This window comes from Gallus gallus, chromosome 2 (genome assembly GCF_016699485.2).
Source record: "Gallus gallus isolate bGalGal1 chromosome 2, bGalGal1.mat.broiler.GRCg7b, whole genome shotgun sequence".
Lineage (NCBI taxonomy): Eukaryota > Metazoa > Chordata > Aves > Galliformes > Phasianidae > Gallus > Gallus gallus.
The window spans coordinates 79,469,852-79,479,017 of NC_052533.1; positions in this window are offsets into that span (position 1 = coordinate 79,469,852).

Here is a 9,166-nt window from a genome sequence, read left to right on the forward strand (position 1 = left end):
GCAGCGCCGCCGCCCGGCCGCCCGCTGCCCCGCGCTGCGGCAGTGCGGCCCGGCGCTAGTGCCGATCGGTACGCTTGTGCGGGAGCGTACTTAGACTGAAACGCATCGCTGTGTGTGGATTTGTGGTGCAGGTATGTATGTGTACACTCCTAAACACACAGCCTCACCTGTGAAGCGCACAGAAGTGACGCGGTTTTATATACCTGTTCTATCTGTGGTCTTAACCTATGCATAACATACATTTCAGACATTTTAAGTACACCTATAAAAACAGATTTTCATGGTTCTCAAATGGCATAGATACATATGTGTCCATGCATTTCTCTCTGTGTGTGCCTACTCCTGCACTTCTTGTGTGGACCAGGCTGCCCAGATAGGTTGTGGAGTCTCCTCTGGAGATACTCAATGTTCCACAGTACTTCTTTTCCATCCAACGCGTCCCCTTCCCTACATCTACACAACTGTAGAAATCCTTGTTTTCTACAGTTTTGAAGAGTTGCCAATGCTGCGCTTATGTAAAGAAGTCCAGAGGAAACCACCTGGGCATCTTGAAAGGTGCTATGGGACACAATATGTTTTCATCAAAAACCGAGTAACTGACCTGCTTCCATAATAATGCTCGGGTCTGCCCATGTTTTTTTGGCCTCAAGTTGTGCCAGAGGAGGTCCAGGTTGGATATTAGGAACAATTTATTCTCAGAAAGAGTGGTGAGGCAGTGGAATAGGCTGCCTAGGAAAGAGGTGGAGTCACCATCCCTGGAGGTGTTCAGGAAACGTGTGGATGTGGCCCTGAGGGACGTGGTTAGTGAGCACGGCAGGGATGGGCTGATGGTAGGACTAGATGATCTTGGAGGTCTTTTCCAACCTCAATGATTCATTTTCTCCCTTTTTCTTCTAGCTGTTATTTAACCACTTGCTTTTACCAGTGAGTCCACATTCAGCAGGTGACAATTCACCATCAACAGATGGTATGAAACACAGCTAATGTCTTTGCCAGGTTTTCCAAAGGACAGATCTGTCTGATCTACCACAGGTTAGATAATCTTGCCGTTTTTAAGATCATGAAGAAGCAGAATCATATTTGCTTTTCAAGTACGGCATTATTAAGGGCTCAAAATCACCTTACTAAGTCTGCGTTTTGGTGAGTATATGGCTGGAGCAGGATGTGCAGGGGGAGGGCAGGAGGATGTGGCTGTTCCTTCTGCCTGCAGCCGGAACAGGCACGGTGGTGTGGTGGGACAGGTCAGGGTGAGACAGGTCGGGGTAGGATGGATCGGGACAGTCCTGGTGGGCAGCTGTGCAGAACAGGGCGCTCAGCAGCCATCCCTGTCCAAGTATCTCGTGCCAGTAGAGACTGTGGGGCACATATGTCGAGCTGAAGCAGAACGCCAATTAGCAACTGGAGGGAACCTTTGTGTTGGCTTCATTAATGCTTCAGACTGAAAGGTCACTGTGTGGTGTTCTGTGATAGTTGGCAGTAGGAGCTGCGGTCATCAATTTAACATGATGAAGGTTAATTTACCCTTCTCATGTGACTGCTGACTTATCTGCCCGGTGGTCTGCAAAGGGAGACCTGAGCCAAGTGGTAGCTCTGTGGCTTGGTGCCACTGAGTTGTAAAGCAGCACAAGATGGATGGTGGAGGCGATGAGAAAGCTGTTGGGTTGGTGTGGAGGGCGCGATAGGTATGCCCTGACAAATGGGGCTGTGCTGTGACAGAGAGCTGCTCTGACATCTGGTTCAGACTGTGCCCTGATGCCTATAGGGTAAAAAAGCTGTTGTGATGTAGCAAGCTCTTCTTTTTTCAGCCCTAGGCTTCCTTGGCAAGGGAATTAGTTGGTTAGTCCAGGATGGAATATTGATGGCTGCAAGTCTAGGAAAACCAGAATGAAGGAGTCTTGAGGAAAGCCAGAATTAAACAGCTTGACAGTGGGGATCTTCCTGTATTGATTAGGCGGTCCTTATCCACATCATCAGTGGCTCAAGAAAACTCTTAACAGATTTTGGTTTGAGATCTCCATAGAATCTTCAATTCTTACTCCATAATCTCTTACACAGTATACCCTGGAGTGCACCAGGCCCTGCCAGCCGAGCAAGGGAGGGGCTGTTCTGCTCTGCTCTGCGCTGATGCATTCTCGCCTTGAGTTTAGGTGCCACAATGTAAGAAGGACATAAAACTATTAAAGAGTGTTCAAAGGAAGGCCACAAAGATGGTGAAGGGTCTGAGGGTAAGACATATGAGGAGCAGCTGAGGTCCATTGGTTTCCTCAGCCCAGAGCAGAGGAGCTGAGGGGAGGCCTCATGGAGGCTGCAGCTCCTCACAGGGAGTGGAGGGCAGCGCTGAGCTCTGCTCTCTGTGACACTGACAGGGCCCAAGGGAACGGCATGGAGCTGTGTCAGGCAGCTGGGGGTCAGGGAAAGGTTCTTCATGAGAGGGTGGTGAGCATGGAACAGACTCTTCAGTGCAGCAGGCATGGCCCCAAGCTGCTGGAGTTCAAGGAGCGTTAGGACAATGCTGTCAGACGTAAGGTTTGAGCTTTGGGTAGTCCTTTGTGGAGCTACGATGATGCTTATGGGTCCCTTTCAACCCAGGATATTCAATGATTGTTCTCTTGATTCCAACCCCAGCAATTCTGAGATTCTATGTGGTTTGATGATTTTATCTGTTAGCCATATTCATTGTCATACTGTCTTATTAGTTTCCCAGGTGTAGAAGTCAAACCAGACTGCTCTACAATCCCCAACACTGTACTTTTTATTTTTTGGAGCAGAACTAGTTGCTTCTCTCATGCTACAAAAGATTGATTGACATCTGGCAGATATGTCACTTGCATCTTTACCTGGAGTTGATTTCAAGCCCAGCCACTGTGCATTGATTAGTGAAACTAGACAGTGTTCAAAGCTCACATCTAGCAGCAGCCTTCAGCCTCACATGTAGCACACTGGTGCTGTTGGACATCTCAGGCTCTTTTAGGATGTTTACAGGAACAAAATGCACACTGTCTTAGGAGAATTAGAAGATCTGATCTTATTTAGTATAGACCAGAAAGGACTGAATGGGGGTGTGACACTGTATAAATGTATTTGAGAAGTAAATGTCAGAGAGGGATATTGACTTCATCACATGATCAAATGGCTGCACCGTGAGTAATCCTGAATACATTTGGACTGGAAATCTAAAGGCTTTCAGCTATCTGATGAATGAAGGGCTTGAATACTCTCCCAAGCATTGGAAGCAGTAGCTTTTGCTCCTGTACGATAGAGCCTGAGAAGCCTACAGACATGACTGTACAACTGTATAACAGAATAGGATAAGAGAATGCTCAGAGATAGAAAATGAGGCTTATGTTATGAGTCCCTTGGCATCTGATGCACCAGCAACTCCAAGTGGGTGAGAAAATAGATTAGATCACTGTTGATTCACATTTTACTAACAATAAATTCCATGCCTCAGGGCTTCCAATGGAATTGGAAAGTGCATATATACGGATATATATATACATATATATATATATATCCTTTTTTTTGTCTTCTACTGGTTTTTTCAAGTTCTTCTGCAGATCTGCAGACAGACTGTTATAGGTGGCATTAAAATCTTAAGACTTGCGTACTCTGCTAAAATCCTCAGGATTAAGTCAACTTCTAGATCTGGAACTCTTTTAGAGTTATTTACCTAGACCAACTTGGCAGGTGCCAGTGATTTCCTTTACGGCAAGGAACATGGTCTCCTTCTCAGAGCCAACTGAAGTTTTATTTATCAAATTCTTTGCAAATCTGAAAACAGTTTTGTTTTATTTTTTTTCCAGCAAGGAAGTGATTTATTCATCTCTTCTTCTACGATTCTATGATTCTTCCTTTGCATGACTGAGTTACATCAGCAAACACCTTTGAGTGTTTATCTGCCTTCTTTCATCCTCTGAAGTGACAATGTCTGATACTGATGATGCTTTTTCAATCCTCTGTGTTTCCTTAAATCTAACCACGTTCTCTCATCTTCCTCTTTACAGCATACAGCCATGAGAAAGGTCAATTGGAAAGCATTTATGGGTAATGAACTATTCCCCTTATTTCCAAAGAGCTTAGAAAATGCTTCGATCAGCATTGTCATCGTGCTTTAGCTTCATGTTTCACAAACTGCCAATTATAACTCCCAAGCTACTCTGCAGAAAAGTTCAGAAGGGGTGACAAAGGATTAGAAAAGCTTTAAGAAATAGTTATGTTGAAAGATTACTGGCAATGACTTAATTCCTCAAAAGTGAGAAGCGTGTATTTACGTAGCCTGTCATTTACTGTTCCCAGGATCTGTGATCATGTCATCATATGCTGATCCTGGAGAAGCTGCTGCTGCCACCAGCTGGTAGGTCACTGGTTCTTGGCTGGAGAGATGTCCCAGGAAAACAGACAGGCCACGAAGATAGTAACATCTACAGAAAGTTAGAGATGTTGCTTTTGTCCCACTTACAGTGCTGGTGCAGATGAGTGGTTCTTTTCCTGCCCAGGCCATATGCCTAAAGACAGACACAGAGATCTTGGATTCTCAGAAGCTGTGTACACTGCTGCAAACCGACTACTGGGATTGTCATTAGCATGCCACTGGGTGGAGAATCATAGAATGGCCTGGGTTGAAAAGGACCACAATGATCATCGAGTTTCAGTGCCCCTGCTATGTGCAGAGTCACTAACCACCAGACCAGGCTGCCCAGAGCCACATCCAGCCTGGCCTTGAATGCCTCCAGGGATGGGGCATTCTCAGCCTCCTTGGGCAACCTGTTCCAGTGTGTCACCACCCTCTGTGTGAAAATCTTCCTCCTAATATCTAACCTAAACCTCCCCTGTCTCAGTTAAAGTCTCAGTAGAGATTTCTCTCTGTTAGATTTAGCAACAATACACATTTTGTCTCCCAACATCCTCTATAGGAGAACAGTAGAAGTCCTGGAAGCATTAATATTCACTAGCTGGGAAGAGGTCTGCCAAGGGTGTACACTGCAGGGTGTATACTTCCCTTCTTGCCATACAGCTGTAGCCACAGAGTTGGATGGTGGGTTAAACTGAACCTTCATCTACACACACCCATTCCTACCAATCTTGACACAGGAATCATATTTTTTTGAATCTGAGCCAATGGTGGCATTTGTATAGAAATCCAAAAGCATGAAAGTATGCGAAAACCAGAAGAAGAGGCTTTATCCAGGTTTCTGGGTAAGACATGTGGGTTTATTTAAGTGTCTTGTGAGTTTGGGCCGAGGCCTTGTCCAGACCTGTGACGCCTGTCCAAGGAGACTGTTAAGTTTGCCACTGTGGTTCTGGTGACAGAGAGAAGACAGCAGAAGGGCTGATGTCAAACCCATGGCAGCAGGGCCTTCAGCAGGCAGGGGACCAAACAATTCCTTATTTGTCTTATTTCCATTTGTATAACAGTTAGTCTCTTCCTCTTCTCTCAGCCCCTTTCTGGTAGCAGGGTCCCTTTTCTTTGTACAGTCAGCCTTACCTGTTATGGCCCTTAGGACGCTCAGTGTCTTCTGCATCTTCATGCTCCTGCAAACAGTTTGTGCCTGCTAAGATGGGCTCAAGCAGAGCTCATAGCTCCCTTTCAGTAGTGTCCGTGGAGAGAAGAGAATTGAGGAAGACATGAATTCCACAGGGAAGACCATAGTGGACTATTATCCACACTGAACTTCCCTGCCAGCATCTCCGTCTTTAGTCTATCTAAGAGCATGTGCTACTGAAGTTGCTATTCTGGAAAATGAAGGACACCGCGTACTCCTGCTAATGATGTTTTTATAAGATGATACTAAGGAAGCATGCAGTGTGGCCTGAGGCAGGGCTTGTGGAGACATGCAGGGACACAAAGCCTTTTGGAGTAAGGGTTGGACTAACAAGCTGAGCAAGGTTAGTCTGATGCATCCTCATCCATAGAGTTTGTAAGAAGAGGGCCCTGGAGCAATCCCTTATGCCAGACTTGACCTGGCATTCATCTCACATGAAGCGAGCCAAATCGCTCTGAAGTCAGTTCTGGGAGCAACACGGCAGAGTAAGTGATCTGCCCCCAGGGGCACTCCCAAGAAGACTTTTATTTGGCAATAGTACTGGTAGGGTTCCCCAAAGAACCTGTTCTGGTGTAACTTAATGGTCATACTGATGATCTGGAGGTATCAGTTATGAAACTGCATATAAAGGAAAGAGCTTGTAGGAAGGCTGGTGAAGCGACAAATAGCGTGAAGGCAGCCTAAATTGGATAGATGGGTTTTTGAAATAAATGTATTTTAACACACATAATTTGCAAAGTCCTACGAACAAATTATGCTAGTTTGTTTAACTGGAGAATATATTTACTATAGTGGCAATCAGGAAAGGAAATTAGGATTCATAACATATCAGCAGATCAGCCCAAAGTCCCAGCAGAATCTTACAGCAAAGGGGTTTTGCAGTATTTTAACAGGAAAGGAGTGAGCAGCACAAGGCACGGGAGAACAGGGATCCACATCTCTGCAGAGACCGATACCAGATTTCAAGGTGCAGATCATCTTCCCTTTTCTGATGATATTGAAAAATTGGAAACGCTGCAGAAAAAGCTGAAAGTGATCCAAGAAAATTATGTAAAGAGTTCAATTTGTTTAATTTATCACACAGAGAACAGAAAGATGATTAAATTATTTGATTAAAGCACAGAATACACAGAACAAAACTAACTGGATAATAAAGCATTTCTTCATTGGCTAGGAAAAGATGTGGAAAGAATAGATACCTATAAATTACAGTCTCACTCAGACAACTCCTATGAATAAAACTCATTTTAAGACTGGATGCTGGACATAACCTTCCTAGAGATGCAGGCAGATTGTAAAGAGAGTGAAATAAGAATGCACAAGAGTGTGGAGAATGACTTTAAAATTGGGGAGTTATTGAATCCTCTGGAAAAAAAAATAATAGCAAGAGTCTTCAGTTCAGTGCTTTTTGGGAAGGACCTTTGCATCTGCTGCGTGACCTTGCTGACAAAACATGACAAGGTACACCAGAGAGTTGAGTGGCTATAGCTGTGTTCAGGACATCCACACAACAGCACGGGGTGAAGAAGCTACATGTGCAAACCTTTTGCCCCATTGTGTTTTGAAGTTCCCCAAGGCCTACTGTTGCCCAACTAATATACTGTGATGGGTTTGAAACTGAGCAGTTCTGAAAAAGCATGGAAGACCTGGCAGTCCGAGTGTGAACTGGAGGTAACTTCTGAGCTGTTCTGGTGTTTGCAAGACCCTTCATTTTTGTCCATCTGAATCCTGTAGTGCTTGCTGATTCCAGCCTCTCCGGCACAGAATCCAGGCAGGCCCCATGACTACTTCCAGTGTGAAGCTAATGGCATCAGTAGTTCCAAACAGGATGCAACAGTGGCTCTACACAATGTAGTGGAAATATGATTTAAACATTTTTCAGCACAGGATAAAATCGTAAATGCTAAGTATTTTTTCTGATTTTATGATTCGTTTCATTTTGAACCCATATGAGCATTACTTCATTTTTTTTCCCCCTTTTTTTCTTATGCTTCATGAATTATAGCACTTAGAAAAACTAGAAGTGTTGGGGCACAAACACAGATACACATGCATCCACTCTGTTTAACACTTAGAAAAGTCCCCACTTAGCTTTTTTTGGTCTGGACCAACAAGCACTTTTCCAGAAGTGCTTTCAGGAACATTTTAGGAGCTAGAACGTAGATAAGGTTGCTGTGCACCAGCTGGACTCAGAGCTGGAGGATGGTCCCAGGTCCATTTTGTTTGCTAGCACACATCTGGTATGAATTTTTTGGTATATGCTACTGCATGGAACAATCCTATGCCTTCTTTCCCTCTTCTCAGGTAATGAAAGAGACAGTTTTAAATCACATTAGTTAGTTTGAGTTTCAGGGAAGAAAATGAGAAAGAAAGAAAGAAGAAAAGAAACAATGAAAAAAAAAGAAAGAGAAAGCATAAAAAGGCATATCAGTCTTATGTATTGCTATTATGTAATGAATATTCTTCTAAGAGCAGATAATACGTGTATCTTTCTCACACCTGTAGGAAAAAAATCATGTGAAGGTACTTGATACATAATGAAAGTGACTCTGCATTTCAGAAGAATAGATCTTAACTTTGCTTTAAATGACATGTGGTGGCAATCTGGATGTTACATAAGCCCAGTCTAATGAATAAGATTAATATTCCAGGGGAAGAATCAGATAATTGGATTGATTTTCTCAGCCTATTTTTTAAGAGCAGAATTAACAAGTAATTGTTTGTGTAACATTAAGGGTACTGAGAAATAAAAGTTTTCAACATTGCAGACCACTGTCATTACTCTATGAAAATAAGTTTCCTGTTCTGAAGCATATATTTAAGTCTTTTGCTGTGTTTTGATGGCCTCCTTGGAGCTACAGTTGTGAGAATACTCTCTCACCCGAAGTCCATTGCTATCAACAGAAAGAGTCCCACAGTGCCCAGTGATCTTTGGTTCAGGTCCAGATCTACTAGATGTGGAAGAGCAAAATTACTGCATGAACAAACACCCCATCCTGCCGCTTCTTTGATAAATAAATATGGATTATTTCAGTAAGAACTGGATCAGGCCATGATGAATAAGTGCACCATCCCACTAGTTCGTGGTAAGAAATGTTATTATTACAAGTAATTAATGAGCAGGTTGCTAAATACCTCATCTGCATGGAAACTATAATTACACCTCCTATTCAGCTGAATAATGGGATTATTCTGGGAAATTTGTTTATCACTTTCTTTATTACAGTAAAATATGAAAATACAGCACGCTTTGGAATGAGTCCAAAACCATCTTTGACATAAATACCATCAACCTGATATATCAAGAACAAGAAAACAGTATTCTCTGTGTTGCACACATCCATCTTTACTGCTTCTCTTTTGCTTATCACCTGTTGGAGTCAAAACAAGGACGGATAGCTGGCTTATAAAAAAGGATTTTTAGGTAGGTGATGCCCCCAGTTAATAGCATAAAATTTCAACATACATTTCTGGGTCTGCAGAGACAGAATGAGAAAGGGATCCATGGATTAGTTACATTCATGCAGAAGAAGATAGGAGCAAAGTGAAAAAAAATGATCCATAATTGGAACAAGTGTTCTGTATTTACCTTATTTACTAATTCCATTTTATTGGCCAGTGGC